Source organism: Lepisosteus platostomus, chromosome 4 (genome assembly GCF_059453375.1).
Source record: "Lepisosteus platostomus isolate fLepPlt1 chromosome 4, fLepPlt1.hap1, whole genome shotgun sequence".
In the NCBI taxonomy this organism is placed as follows: Eukaryota; Metazoa; Chordata; class Actinopteri; order Semionotiformes; family Lepisosteidae; genus Lepisosteus; species Lepisosteus platostomus.
The window spans coordinates 67,831,549-67,847,274 of NC_142614.1; the positions used below are offsets into that span (position 1 = coordinate 67,831,549).

The following is a 15,726-nucleotide window of genomic DNA, read 5'->3' on the forward strand; positions in this document are numbered from 1 at the left end:
CTAGTTACAATAAGAATCAACACCCTCTTTATCAGTGATAATTTTCTGTCTGTAATAAAAATTGACAACATGAACAAACAAAGTCTATGGAGAGTTAGATTATTAGCCTGGTTTAGGTCAGATAAGCACTGTGTTGTTTAAAAATTATGGAAGTGTTTTTTTATACAGTACAAAAAACAAAACATTGTGAAGGGGGTGTTAGAATGTGGTGCCAGGTTACATCAGTTTTAAAAATGTGCTGTATTTTATTTTAAAATAATTCCTTAATATATGTTAAATATTCTTGGCATATGCAATCAAAGAATACATTTTTAAAATGACGAGTCAAAAGAGTCTGAATCTCTGACAAATTCTCCTCGGTGGCACTCTGAAAGTATTTGGTTAGCCTTTCCATAAAGGACGAGACAGGGCTGTGTGTTAGCAAAACCTGAGCAACAAGCTGTGCTTCATACCCAAATTATTCCATGTCAAAAATAAGGATGTCCTTGAACCTACTGAAACAACTGAATTCAGGCGTGCAACTCTCCCCGAGAGAGGATTTTTCTAGCAGTGGGTAATCTGGTCAGCAAGTCCGACAGTTGCTTATTCATGACAAGGGTCATGGGAATACCTTCACAATGGATGGGATACCACTCAACTGAGAAGCAAGCACAAAGGACCACATAGACGCACTCCCTCAGAAGAGAATTTTCATCGCAGAATTTACAATTTTATCTGCGCTACCACAGGATACAAAGTGACATCAACAAATCTGACCCATTATTGAATAAATCCAAGGCTAGCAACAAGACTACTCAGGCACAGCCTGGCTTAATAGGCAGGTTTTGTTTTTAAAGTCAAGACTTAAAAGGCAAAGAATTCTAAAACCCCTGGCTGCTACTGTATATCAGCAATAATGGTGGCTTTGTACTACACGTATGTCACAGACCCTTGTCCTGACTTTTACCATCAATCCTGATCAGATGTAGGATGGTTGCCTATATTGGGCCTGGTTAGCATTATGAAGAGATACCTCAAACTTGTTGTACATCAGACTTCCGCAGAATATGAAATTGTTGCCTCACCCTGCTGTTTTCCGAAATCTGGTCTTCAGGATCCATAATCCATTACGTGTTCTATGTGTCCTCAAATTCTACAAATCCCTATCTGTGAGAAGTGCTATGTCCCATTAATTACCTGAACACATACATCATTTCTCCTCAGCCTTAAAGTGTTGATACTTTAATGGGACTAGAGTCTAGTCTAGCTGCTTAAATACAAATATTTCATTCGTGAAATTCAGAACTTCCTGAAGCAGCCATGGAAGGATGCAAACAGCATTTTCTTTCCAAAGGATCTTCATAAAAATGAAAACCTGCCAAAGAGGAAGGCAGGGAAAGAGATAGCAGAAAATCTAACCCACATGAGAACAACCCACATGAGAAGCTTTAATTTTTCATGGAGACCTAATTACCTCACTTACTGGCAAGCCAGCCAGGGAATTCCAACACGTTGTACGGTCAGGAAGGCCATCTCGCAAGCACACCACAGTAGAACGTTTCTTCGAAAGCAGCTTTAACTGACAACAGCTTTAAGTGACAAATACGTTCTGAGACCCCGATCCACTGATAAAGTTACAGATAAAGATTTAATACTCCTGAGATGCATTTTCAGCCATGATTATAAAAGTACGTAATTTAAAAATTTCAAGCACTAATTTTCCTGCATGCAAAAACTTACAGGTCTTCTGACAACCTCCTTGTCTATCTACTAGGTCTTTCAGAAAAACCTTTCAGTTTTTGTTAACAGTTTTTTAGGATCTTGTAAGGTCGTTCAACACAAAACAAATTGCTCTCCAGCTATCGAAAACACTTACTGTAAACAATAAAAAGACAACATCCCATACGCCTTTTAGAACTAAGCCCTTAAATGAATTAAAATGCACAAACTTTAACAGGTGGCACCGAACTTGTCAGTTTAAGTGGGCACAGATGGTATGTGTGAAGATCTTTCTTCCTGCTAAAAGTTTTACTGGAACCATGTTCGCAGCATACTTCATATCTAACAAGAGCCGCTTTCGTTCTGACATTGAGAACTATGAAATGTGATGAATGATGCCATAGGCCAAAGATCCATCCGTTTTCTAACTGCTTCATTCAATACAGGGTTGCAGGAGAGCCAGAGCCTATTCCAGCAAGCAGGGATAGACCCTGGACCGGATGCCAGTCCCTCACAGGACACACACTGACTCAAGCACATTCACCCCAGGGCCAATTTTTCCAGAGAAGCCAAATAACCTACCTATGGCCAGGAGGAAACTCAGGGCCCCAGCGTTGTGAAGCAGCAATGCTAACCAGGGCCCCACCAGGCACAGGAAAATGTTCAAATGGACAAAGCAGAGGTTTTCCCAGATTTCGAAAAAAGCCTGTTTCCTGACAAAATCGACTTTATGCACTGCTTAGATTATGAGTTTGACAGACAAAGTTATAATATCCAAAATATGCAGTAGTGAATGTGCACTGCCTCTTAGCCTCCCACATAGACAGGCTGGTTTGTTTACATTCTCCAAATTAATGTTGCATGCAAACACCCTTTTCTCTGGCAGGAAAGAGTATGAAGACATTTCTTTTCACACATTTTCTTCCTCCTTCATACTTCAGATACTGTATATATATATATTTCCTCCAAGAAAGCAACTGCTTAACTCGTCAGTTAAATCAGACCTTTATTGACAATCAACTGAGAGGGGTAAATTAAACTTCAGTTTGTTTCTGTTCCAGACCTGTGTGCACGGACATGATACTGTTCTTCGTCGGCAGTGTTTTAGAAATAAAAGCTTGTGTGGACTTTTGACTTTTGATTTTCATGGAAAGTATTGAAGTCAATAGAAAGGAATAAAAAGGCTTTTTTTGATGTTGCTGTTTAAATAGGACCTACAAAATACCAATGTGAGAAACTGTGCAGCACAGATAGCAACATAAAATTACCTGCACACTTCTGGGCAAGGACATGGCACACTTAGGTGACTCCTGTCAATTCATTCCCCAAACCCCCTTCCAAGCTTTAAGGTAAATCCATGGTATTTTGAGCAGGGAGGTTAAGAAGCAACATTCCCCTGCTTTGTGTGGGAACTACTTTAAGAGGTAGTTCCAAACAGGACCTAACAATTGCCTGAAAGTGATTAGCTTAAGACTTTACCTTAAGACCTAAAGAGATAGTGACTCCTCAAGACCAGGGATTGGAACCACTGCTCTAATCCAGGAATTTCAAACCAAATGGGTGCTCCAGTATAGTGGCAATGAACTCAAAGCTGTTGGAAATTCCTGACTCAGCTGTTGTGTTTCCTACATACAGAGATAAGGGTTGCCTTACATGTTTTTGCAGGAAGCAACTCCCACAGCCAGATCTGAAAGTTGGTTATAATCTGGTCTACCTAAAATCCTTCACACCTAGCTATCTAGGAATAATGTATTGGTTATTTCATACCCTAGTCCTATCCCCCGGTCTTAACCTGAATCAGGGTTATAAATCTCATTGTAGCACGCTGATCTCTTCATCTGCACCAATCAACAATTAAGGCCATTGACATATTAACTACGTCACAGATCATAAGTATGTCATGAAAAATAACTTGTTAACAAATGCGATACAAGTCTGAGAGATGAAAGACACAGGCAGAAATGTGATTAAACTTTAAAGCGAAACGGTACTCCTCCTGGCACTCTCTGTCTACAATATATTATGTGATTCTCTTGTCTGTACTGGATTAAGAGGGGAGTTACAAAAGCAACAAATAAAAGAAAAAAATAAATTCTGAAAAAGAAAGAAAAGAATAAAAAATAAGGCTCTGGCTTGGAAACGTTCATGGGACATTAGTAGTCATCCTTCAGCTAGTTTTATACTTCCATTTGGCAGTTGCGAAACCATATTGTATCATCTTTTAAAAACATCTTAAAGACGAGTTAGGTTTCTACCTCTTGTTTTTTAATCAAAGAAGTTTTTTTAATCAAAGACTGCAAACAGAAAAATCAAGCCATTCCCCCATCTGACCAACACCACTGTTCATGACACCTTGCTATGAGATGCTTATCAGGTAGGTGACGGGGGTTTAAATCAGGTGTCTTTGGTTGCTGTAAGCCATTTAAAACTTACATCCAAGCCATCCGAGTTAAGGGTTTCCAGTGATGTGGATACAGTTTCTCCTCCGACACACCTTGAGTTGTCAGTGATCCCGGCCAAGCAGCCTAATGGAATATTATCCCTCATTAAAGTTGCAGAGATATCTGCAAGGAATGTAACAAAAGAAAGCAGGTGCAAAGAAACAGGTTTGATTCCCTGAATCATGTCGGTTTTCCCAGTGCACAACAATCTCTAATTGCCGGTTAATGTTGGATAGCGAATTGCAACTTCCTCTCTCCATCCTCTCCTTACAGTTCCCATATTTCTTCACTTACATAGCTGCCTCTTTAACAAACAACAACAGTGCTTGCTCCAGGCATATGTGGTATGGTACTGCACACACGGTGACACGCTCTCCCTCTAAAACCTGTGAAGACTGTCTAAAGAAAATGGATCGTCTGCTTAGCAAAGAAGACCGTTTCAACAATCACTATCCACCTATTCATTTCCTAGCTGCTTCATCCATCTCATGGTCACGGCTGAGCTGAAGCCTATCTCGGCAAACAACAGACGCGCAGCAGGATTCGGGATACAGGATACACCTTGCACACAACGCCTTTCCATCACAGGTTAGACACACAGACACACGCACTCGCACCTGGGCCAGTTGCAGACATGTGTTTGAGGGGAATCTTGCCGATGTTCTGTCCTTCACTTAAACTGGTGTCTCCAGTTAGTTCTGAGGACAATAATACCCTAAAGATTGTAACCGCGCATCAAGCAAACTGTATTTCAACTCTGCTTTTTACCCCAGGAGCAGGACACAAGGCCACATACTGTAGACCCAGTAATGAATAAAGACCATAAAAAAGCCAATAGTAATCATGGAGTATAATGCAAACTAAAACTAAACTCAGATTACAAAAGGAGTTTTCAGTAGCCGCACAGCTAATCTTGCTTTAGGTCCAGCAAATGGTGATATCGCACCTTGGTCAGAAACACCTTCTGCATTGTGCTTTCGACAACCGAAGGTGGAACACCCCTCATGGGGAATGTTATAATGCCATCGTCCCGTTCTGTGCAGAAATTCAATTGCACAATTTATAGCACAGAAAACTGATTTCAGACATCCAGCCGATATTCATTTGAATCCAGGCCAAGGTTTCAGCCCCGTGTAAAACTGAAGAGAGTGCGCAATGGGAGTTGATGGAATTGAGGAGGACCGTGTTGCAGGCTATTAGAATTGGCTTCAGAGGAGCTGCAGGGCTTTATAATTAATTTCGTGTTTACAGGAACTAAAGTCTCCCAGAGCTGCAAAGATTGAAATCTATCTAGTCCTAGGTATAATGCATTCTATAAATCTTCTCTCCAGACCTTACTAAGCAGTGGCTTGAAGCACATACTTCACATTTCTTGCTCACTCTGGCTGAGTAAAACTACAGTACATCAAGAACAACTCGAAGAGACAGAAATTCATGAAACACAGCTTCAAAGCGGTCACCTGTCACATGCTTACACCTGCTTGACACAGGGATGATTAAAAGCATCTCAGCTATTTGCAGACTAATATTTGACTTTAAAACTATGTCAATAAATGAATGTTTATCATGTTCTGAAGACATTAAAGTAGAATTAGGCCACTTATTATGCATCCTGATGTTACCAGTTTAGCAGATTGTCAGCTGTACCTTCAGTAGCTTTCCCTTTCCCTCCTGTGAACAAAAGACCTTACTGAGTATATAAAGCTGGTCCTGTACTTGATCGGTCTTTGCTGGTCGCACACAGGATACTGTTTGTTCTGCAAAGCCACACACAGAGATTGTTCTAACAGACTCAGAGCTCAAACATTGTAATGCATTTTAAAGGAAGAGTTTAGAAAGAATTTTGAATGATTAAACAGTAAAGTCAATTCCGCACAAAGATGTACTTACAATAGTGGATGGAAATTAAAACCAAAAAGAGATATATATCTTTTAAGACAAGGGACTAAATAGTTCACCCCTTATAATATTAACATTTATATTCAATTCTAAATTCCTTCTCTTAATACAGTACTCTGCATATTTTTTTCCTAAACATACCAACATACCTTCTGAGTACAAGAAACACTAACTCAATATTATGTAACAGGAATTGTTTTTATTAACTGTGATCATTTGTTCACCAACCTTAACCCTTTTTGCATAGTGCACCAAGCGCTGAGCTGGTCTGCAATAAGTACTAGCCCTAGGGGATTACATTCACAAGTACACAAACAGTAAAAAAGCACAAGTAAATTAATATTCAGTATTCACTAATCAGTATTAGAACTGAAAATAAGCCGAACCACAAAATACTGACAATATTCTAATTTATGTTGCTTGTAAAATTAATTACACAACTGGGAGAGGCTGAAACAAACTGTTTAAATTGCACAACTCCAACAGTACTGATGTGGCACATCCATCAAGAAGAAAGAGAGGAGACCAGGTCATGACTTGTTTGCAACAGTTGTGTGCAGAAATATCGCACTACTTACATGCAGAAGCTGAAAAGTCTTAATATTTCCTTAAAAATGTTGTGAATACTGACACACTAGAATAACGCACATTTGTGTATGTTATACGTACATGTTTAAACCTCCGTTTTTCCATTCCTATGACAATTTCGAGCACTGTACCCTTTCATGGCTTGGAAATAAAACACTTCTTGTACAAAAGTACTAACATCAAAACTTTTGTTGACATTTCTTTTAAATGTGGGCCTTTGAAATCTAAGAAAAACACTCCAGTCTAGGAGTTACAAAGCACTTCGTTTCAAGACAATACATATCATTCTATACTCCAGTTGCCTAGCGGTGTGCATGTCTCTGGAACACTGGCTCTGTGATCAGAAGCTCTATGGAAAACCTCAATCTAACGGTGTAGTTGTGCTCCGCAGACGCCTCAGGGCAAAACAGCCAGGCTAGGCCCGCAGCAGGTGAAATTCCATGGACAGATGTTTTTTGTCTGTAGAATCAACACTAACCTAGGAAACTGGATACTCCCAGTCACCAGGCGATGAAGACAGATGATCAAGAAAACTGGAAATAAGTGACGGATGCACATCACAATGCCAATTGCATCTCCTTCCCTTAGTCCAGAGATGTCCAGTTCTGGTCCTGGAGGGTCAGCGTGTCTGCTGGTTTTCAAGATATTTTTAAAGCAGCTTAAGAAGAGCTGGGAGAAACTCTTAAATCAGTCTGGTTCCAGCTAGTTCACTTTGTTAAGAGCTGAACTTGTTAGAATTAAAACCTGCAGACACACACTAGCCCCCTAGGACAACCACCAAGCACCACCGCCTTCATATCCCTGTTTACTCAAGTATAAGTGAAACGGTTATTGGTTTCATTCTGTATTCATGCATCATCCAGCCGGCTTTTAAATAATGGCAGACTTAATAAAATATTCAGGCTGGTTCACCTGAACTTTTGATTTGACACATTCACAACTGTGCATATAAATTCACTACAGCAACTGAACGTTAGATGTTTTGTTTCCATCTGGAGAGGAATAAAAAGAACAAATCAGTTCTCACGCAGGCTGGAGGTTTATACGCACGTGGGGTATTGTTTTTTACTTCAATGTATATTTTTGTGAAAAATATTGACTGCAGTTCTATGATTCTGTCTGAATGGATCCACTATAAGATTGTATCCACCCTCTCAATACACACAAAAGAGTCATACCCATTCCCACAGAGTCCTGAAGTGGTCTGTTTCAGAGCAGAAAAATGTTTCAAATGTCACCACTCTGAAGATCAAAATGTCTGTTTCAGGCCATTCATTTTTACATTGTTGTTAATGCTACCTCCCAGAATACTGCTTCTGAAGCAAAATGACTATATTTTGATTTGTACCAGGTAATGGTTTAAAGATCACCGGGGGAAACTCACAGGCTTCAAGTCATTGGCTGGAGTCCAGACCATGCATATTAAAACTGGCAACTCTTATGTCCCAGCAGGGCAAGCAGCCACCTGTCCACCATTTGCTAGAAACACATCTGCTTAAGAAGACTGAATGGATAAACTGGAAAATTAGAAATAAAAAAAATCCCCAAACAAAACAAGCAAACTGGAAAAACACTGAGATAAAATAGTCTTTTAAACTATTGATTAATAATTAGAAATTGTATTATTCTAAGAATGATTTGTTAATTACTTTTTAATATGACATTTCTTAGAAAGATCCATGTATTGCTTTCTGGATGTATAACTTATTGGCAGAGCAAGATGACCTATAACAGCAAACTGCTATCTACCATTTCCATCACTGCTTGCAGACGAAAATGAAAGTGTATTTTTTGCTAGATTGATCCATCCCTTCATCTTCAGTCTGTTTTTCTGGGTAGGTTTTCCACATGCAAATCTAACAGTTAAAATGAGATGAAGAGATGGACCCACACAGTGGCCCTTCAGTAGTACAGAGACTAATTATCAGCACCCTACACTGTATATAAAAGTGGACGAGATCCCTGGATCTATCAGCTATTAAAAGCTAAATGAATTGTCCGGCTTATTAGTACATTTTATGATATTAATTTTAATGCAAATTCAGCTTTACACTCAGCTATATGTGATGCACCACCAGATAATTATAAAAACTGCTTCTGGGTTGTACTGCAATACACAATGAATTCTTTTTAAAACCAATTCATCTACCCACCCCTCTCAGTGCTAAAACAGGCTGATTTCTGTTCTATTTAAAAGTTCTTATGCGTTATTTCCAATGTAAGGGAAGTTGTAAACATTTTAAGAGCATATATTACACTTTCGTTCCAAATGTTAAACAATGAGCAATCTTTCTGTATCAGCAACCTTTGTAAAAACGTGTCCCTGCAGGTAACCCGACATGAGACACAGTGACTTTGTAATATGGTGTTATGAAGGAGGTTGGCATGGTGGTGCAGTGGGCAGCACTTCTGCCTCACAGGGCTGTGGCCCCGAGTTCAGTTCCTGGGGTGTTCCCTGCGTTCAGTTCCTGCGTGGAGTTAGTATGTTCTCCCCGTGTTCATGTAGGTTTCCTCCCACAGTCCAAAAACATGCTGGTAGTTTAATTGCCTTCTGGGAAAATCGGCCCTAGTTTTTTTGTCCGTGTGTGCTCTGCAATGGACTAGCGTACAGTCCAGGGTGTACCCAACCTTGTGCCCATTGCTGGTCAGGATAAGCCCCATGACCATGAATTGGAAGAAGTGGTTAGAAAATGGATGGATGACAGCACAAAGTAGTAACTGGATACTCTGTATTTGTGACATGACTGCCATTTCTAGCACTTCTGAAACTGTCATGAACTTTGTTAGCATGGTATTCAGTCTTAAGATCACTGGACAGTGAGCAACTGAGTTTTACTGGAATGCTTTTAACTTTATATTGGTCTTAACTTAACACCACCGTCATTGAAATCTACCTTCATAGCACTATGAGATGATCAGAACTAAGGTCAGACATCTATACTTAACACCTTCTATAAAGGATACTATACAACAAAAGTGAAGGTAGCATATACAGGGAGATTTCCTTGCAGAATGTGCACCACCTTTGCCTCTGTTCATAACTACACATAATTATAAAAATATAACCAATGTGAACTGAAACCGGTGAAGTGTTATCGGTGTATCTCAGTACATTTTCATTTTTCCAGTCTGCTCCTATGCTCTTGAATGCAAAGCAGGGTGGTGGCTGTATGGAACAAGCTACCCAGCCACTTGGCTGAAGCCTATACCTTGTCTGAAAAAGATTCTTAAACCTAATTATTTAACCTCTAAACTACCCAACAGGCCAACCGGATAATTCTTCTAAATGGTTATTCCATGCTGAAAAAAAGAAGAGAGAAAAAACACAATGTTTCGGCCGTGTCACCTGAAGAAGGCTCCACGGCCGAAACGTTATCTTTTTTCTTTCTCAGAAAATCTGGAGCAAATTGCATTGGACCAACATTTTATTGGAAGGATCATTTTGATACTCTTCAGATTCAAAGGAACTGCAGTTGCAGGTTTAGAAGTCACCCCATCCAGCCTCTTGTTAAATTGTCTGCTCAATTACTCATCTGAAGACAAGGCATGATAATTGTTAATAATGCATCAGTTCATTACATCCTCACATTCAAGCACTCGTTAACATGATCTGAAGAGAAAATACTTGGATGTACCAAAGGCATTTCTTACTAATTGGATTTTTAGCACTTTAAATGCTAAAACTAGAATATATGTATTTTCTAGTATTGAATGCCCCACTAACCAAATTGGGGCTCTGTAGTCTGTTAAAAATACAAGATTTAGATAAAAACGACATTCTTTTTTACCAAGGTATTTTTTTTTTTTTTTTTTTACTGTAGGACACAATGGGAAAAAAAATGTTATCAACTAGAATATGAGACTCACAGGTTAGCTGCCATAGTAACAGTAAATAATTTGATACATTTCTCGAAGGACATTGATTAAGAATCGATAAAACAGTGCTGGTCTCTTGAAAGTTCGTCACCATATCCTACTTTCTGTCAGTAACATGAACAAGACATCCACTTAAATAGAGCTGAAGACACAGACAAGTGCAATACCTAAAGCATTCCTGAACAGCTCCAGTAACATTTGTTTGAGATCATTCGTTTTTTGGATTCCAACACGAAGAAGTAGACGATGTGTTCTTCAAGTTGTTTTTAAAGAAAGGTGATCCTTAAATATAGGTAAAAAAAAACTTGAACACTCTTACACTACAGCCTAATCATAGAAAGTATTGTTCTTTGTACAACACATGGCAAACTATTTTGCAATGATGATCTTATCAACATGTTATTCTCAAAACGTGAGTAGCATCAGAATAATCTTAGTATCTATACTTTACTTAAGTATTTAACTTACATAAGAAACGCCTACTTAACTATTGAAAACATCAGATCAGTAAAAAGCAGAATCGCAGAATTACACCCGCTTCCCTCAACAAATGAACATTCAAAACACTACCATTAAGGGTAAAAATACTTCCAGATGTTTTTTTTTTAATTCACCACATAGAATACTGAAGGAAAAAGTGAAATTCATCAAATAAATACGAAAATGTCTTTGATGACATCCTATATTGGATCACAGACCGTCCCATAGCATCGTTATGGGAAATGTCCAGTAAAGAAACTAGCATTTACAGGACTAGAGGGTAAAACGTCTGGAGTTAATTACAAACCTTGTAGGCTTCTATATATCTGTACAATTAAACTGAATGTTCAGAGCCGAGATGGAGGGTTTCCTACTTGGGAACAGTATTATAGAAAACAGTCAATAAAGGATTTACTAACGAGAAACTGCCTTACAAACAAAAAAGCAGAATTACAGGTCCTCACGCAGTGTTGTCTCGACCTCAGATTATTTTCTTAGTAAAACGCAAATACTACTATGGATCGGCATTCCATATATACAGAATATGTTAACAATTGAAGCATTTTATTTACTGTCTTGCCGTTTCTGATTCACAATTTCTACAATAATACGAAGATATTTAGTAACAACTCGCATAAATAAAAAACTACTTATAAAAGGAGACGTTTCAGCCAGGAGTGAGGTAGCGCAGGGCTCAGTGGTTGAGATGCTGATATTTCTGATTTTCAAGCTTTTTTTCTACAGAAACGACACCGACCTCAACATCATCATCAATAAACTAGTCATATTTCAAGATACACTGATTCAGGGCAAGCCTGAACCAGCACTCTTTATCAGCGACAGAAGGGATCAAAAGGGTTAATGCGGTATCCAAATTAAGAAGTTCAAGTAATTACATCAGAAAACAGCGTTAAATACTGCGTTAAACACCTGTGATGAACGGGGCGTTCTACAATAATACGACGACGACGTATCAGTTATAACATCTAAGTAGCGGGGAGAGTGAATACAAAAGGCTGAACAATTCAAGATAATTTATACAGCCAATACTGGTGATGTGAAATAAAGCTCTATATTACACCCAAGTGCAGTAAATTTCCACTCCTAGAGTAGTAGGACTAATAAAAACAAGATTCTGATTGGCGTTTCATCCAATCACGATTTGATAGGCGTGTCGTCCCGGCTGAGTCTGACATAAACCTTTTCCTCAGCCTCCAAACTGGAAAACAACCGATGTCAAATAACCGTGAATTCTGAATCTCAGAGATCACCCACGAAGGCTCGTTATTACGCCCATCAATAAAGTAGGTTTTACCGACTGTTCTCCACTCCTCCGCAATAACCTTCGCGTTGTTAACAATAGTGGCTTACATCTGTTCTAACGGTGAAATATTTCCCCAGTCAGCCCCTGACATCCAGTAGATCAGCTAAAAAAATACAATTTTTTCAATGTCTCCGCAAGTAAAGGGGACGGTTCATTTACCATACCGATCATAAACATATTTACAGTATGAAAAAAGGATTGCACGAGCTAATTAATATCGCTATGAAGCAAATGAAATCCAACAGCACAGAGAGCTACCATTTTTTCACATCATAAATTAATATATATACACATCCAGACTAAAAGAATTTCTAAATTCTACTTATTTCCAGCGATCACTGACTTAGTCAAACATCCAGGTAAAACGATGTGCTTACAAAGTGAGAAGCCATAATCTCGCGTATTTACTTCTCAATAAAAAGAATACTAAGCGTTTACGTTAACAAGTGGGAATATCAGCTCTAATGGGTTTAAAAAAAAAACTTTTTTTGAATCATTAAAACTTTCCGACGTCAATTCAGTCTCTTTAGATATCATGCAAGCGGAATGTAAGGACGTTGTATGCAAAATATTAATATATTCCCAAGACTTTATTTTTTTTTTATGAGTTATATCGCAAGTTGTAAAACTGCTCAAAACTTCTAAAATCAGGCGATAGAAAACGCCTACATACGCTGAGGGAAACACGCTTAACTCAAACTCTCAGGTAAGAGCTAACCTGAAGAGCAATCATGAGCGCAGGGATGCGATTAAAACGAGACTTGAAAAAAACACTTACCAAATTCCTTTATATTTCGGTAGTTTGTTTCTTTTCTTCTTCTTTTTTTACGCTTCTTTTCGCCTTTCAGCCCGTTGAACCATGTTAACGAGCAAGTCGTTTCCCCGTCACAAGCTAAGCGCAGGTTTCGGCTCACTCCCTTTCGCAAGCGTAATAATGGCTACCTTGTTCAGAAACTAGATAAACGGGTCGGCCGGGTTTTTGTTGTGTGGTAAACCTTTCGAATTAGGAGCAAACGACTTGAGACATTTTAGTCCTGGGCGAACACAAACATCTCTTTCTAACCGGTAGAAAAGGAAGAGTTACGGTCACGTGGCTGGGCAGGTAAAGGTGAGATAGGGCTCTATCATCCCATTCATAGCCAAATTGGAACAGTATTTGCATGAAGTGAAATTAGGACGTAACAAAACAGGGTTTGCACGGATACGAGACATAATATTCGTATATGTCTTTGACAAGTAGAGGTCATCTTTAAAAATGCAAAGTGTTTCGATTTTTTTACACTGCGCATAGTATTAATTTCGTCCCTCCTTTTTGAATCTGTACCTCTTAATTTAGTGACTTGCTAGATTATTTTACGTTTGTTTTAGTAACAGGTGGAGCATAACCGAAGAACGCAGCGTTTTCCCCTTATGATCTGCTATTGGTCCCCATTGATCATTTTTTATTTTATTTTATGCAGCTTTATAGCCAAAGATAATCCTCAGAATCATGAATTCACTTGCTCCTGCTGAGCTCCCAGTTGTAGGTTGTTTGATTTTGCATTTGTCGGTAAGTGTATAACAACATATGCTTCCTAAATTACAAATTGTTATGTGGTCACATGTACATTCTGCTGTTCTGGGTGACTTTCAGTCTGAAAAAGGTTACTTTTTTGGGAGCTGGGACATTGAGTTCCCTGTATAGGAAGGAGAAGCTTGTATACAATTAATTAAGACAATTAAAGGTTGTGTAGTTATGGAACAGGTTACCCAGCCATGGTGTTGAAGCTGATATACCTTGGTTACTTTTAAGAAATGTCTTAACAAGCTCCTTGGCTCAATTAACTTCTAGCTACCAAATAGGTTAGATGGGTCACCTGGTCTCCTCTCTTTTGTAACCACACATACATTCTCATGTTTAAGGTAAAATAATAACAATTCCTTGCATTTACAGTATATGGCATGTTTTTTAATCCCTGAGGATCTCACAACTAGACATTGAATGAGATCCACTTCATGTACCAATGTAACACAGCACTGATGTAGGGGACAGGCAGCAGTCTATATGAGCCAGTACACAGCAGATCCGTTCGTGAAGAAATGCTTCAGCAATTGACCGAAGCCAGCAAGGCAACTTTAGAAAGGCCAGATTGAACACGCCCAGTGTGTAATGTGGCCTGAACACCAGGATTAGTACCTTTTCTCTATCATTAAGAGCCTTAGTGACCAAGTAGTCAGGACTTTGGCTTTATGTACCATTCATACTGGGGTCCGGCTTGGAAAGAGTGCCACCTACTGGTCCAACATCGCCACTTACAGCAGCAACCTTTTATCCCACTACTGACCCAGCTAGATGCTTAGCTTCAAAGATCTGTGGCAGCTTGTGTGTCACCATATTTTAAATCAATATTACGTTTCTAAAGTACCTTACAAAGAAAAGGAGGGCTTGATAATACTGTTACAAACTTGTCACAAATTTGTTACAAACAGTTTTATCAATCCTCCTATCTTTCTCATTCACTTAAAAGGTGTATTGATTTAAAGAACATGTGAGTCTCCTGCTCACATCAATTGATGATTCCTTGGAACATTTAAAGATTATTTTATTAAACCCTGTGACTCTCCATTCAGTGAATGGTTATTTATTGTTCTACAGTATATGCTTCAAGTAGATATGTGCACCGCTTAATAATAATGTAACAGAACCCATACATTCAGGGCATAAGAGCAAAGACCTTGGTAAAACACAGGCACAGGTGTGCCACCTTTATTACTGAAGGAGTAATAAACAACAGGAGTAATACATAACAGGAAGGACTACAGCAAAAAAAAAAACATGTTTTTATTTATCCCTCTATCCTTTCACTGGGCGTAGAAACTCTGAGGGAGAGAAGAGATAAGATAAGATCACTTTATTGGCCATATACAATTTCGTGTATTAGGAATTTGTCTTTTCGCATGCACACACGGAGAGGGAGAGAAGCTGGGGGTCAGGGCACAGGGTCATCCATTTACAAGGCACCTCTAGAGCTAGTTTCTGTTCCCTGTCTCCTGAACAGGAGTCCCCTCGCCCATCCGCCTTCGGCAGGAGCGTCAGAACACGTGACTCGATGGGACAACCTGTTTGTGTTACTAGCTGCCCCCTTCCTCCCAATCCCATGTCAGAGAGCCGTCGCCCGCTTTGAGTGGAGTTTCCATCTCGCTCTGGGGTCCTGCGGGTGGTCTCAGTGCAGCCCCACACCTGAGGGCTCAGCAGCCAGGTCCCCTCCCACACCGCCGCCAAGGGAGCCCCCAGTTTCTCGCGCTGCTGGCTGAAGCCGGGCGGACATTGTCAGCCGGCCCTCTGCCACCTGCAGCCGGAGCACCGTGTCTGAAATGTCTGAGCCCTGAAAGTGGCGCCCTGTGCTCCACAGCTGGTGCCTCTCTCTCCGTTAAATTCCT

General features: G+C 39.5%; 1 protein-coding gene across 1 annotated transcript in view; it reads right to left on the minus strand.

The window, feature by feature from the left end:
• The window catches only part of atp8b1 (ATPase phospholipid transporting 8B1), a 53,168-nt gene extending 39,787 nt beyond the window's left edge, over positions 1-13,381 (minus strand). The window contains exon 1 of the mRNA XM_088630385.1: positions 13,085-13,381. The gene's annotated coding sequence lies outside the window, so the exon portion shown is untranslated. The remainder of the gene's footprint in view (positions 1-13,084) is intronic.
• Between the last annotated feature and the right edge of the window lie 2,345 nt (positions 13,382-15,726).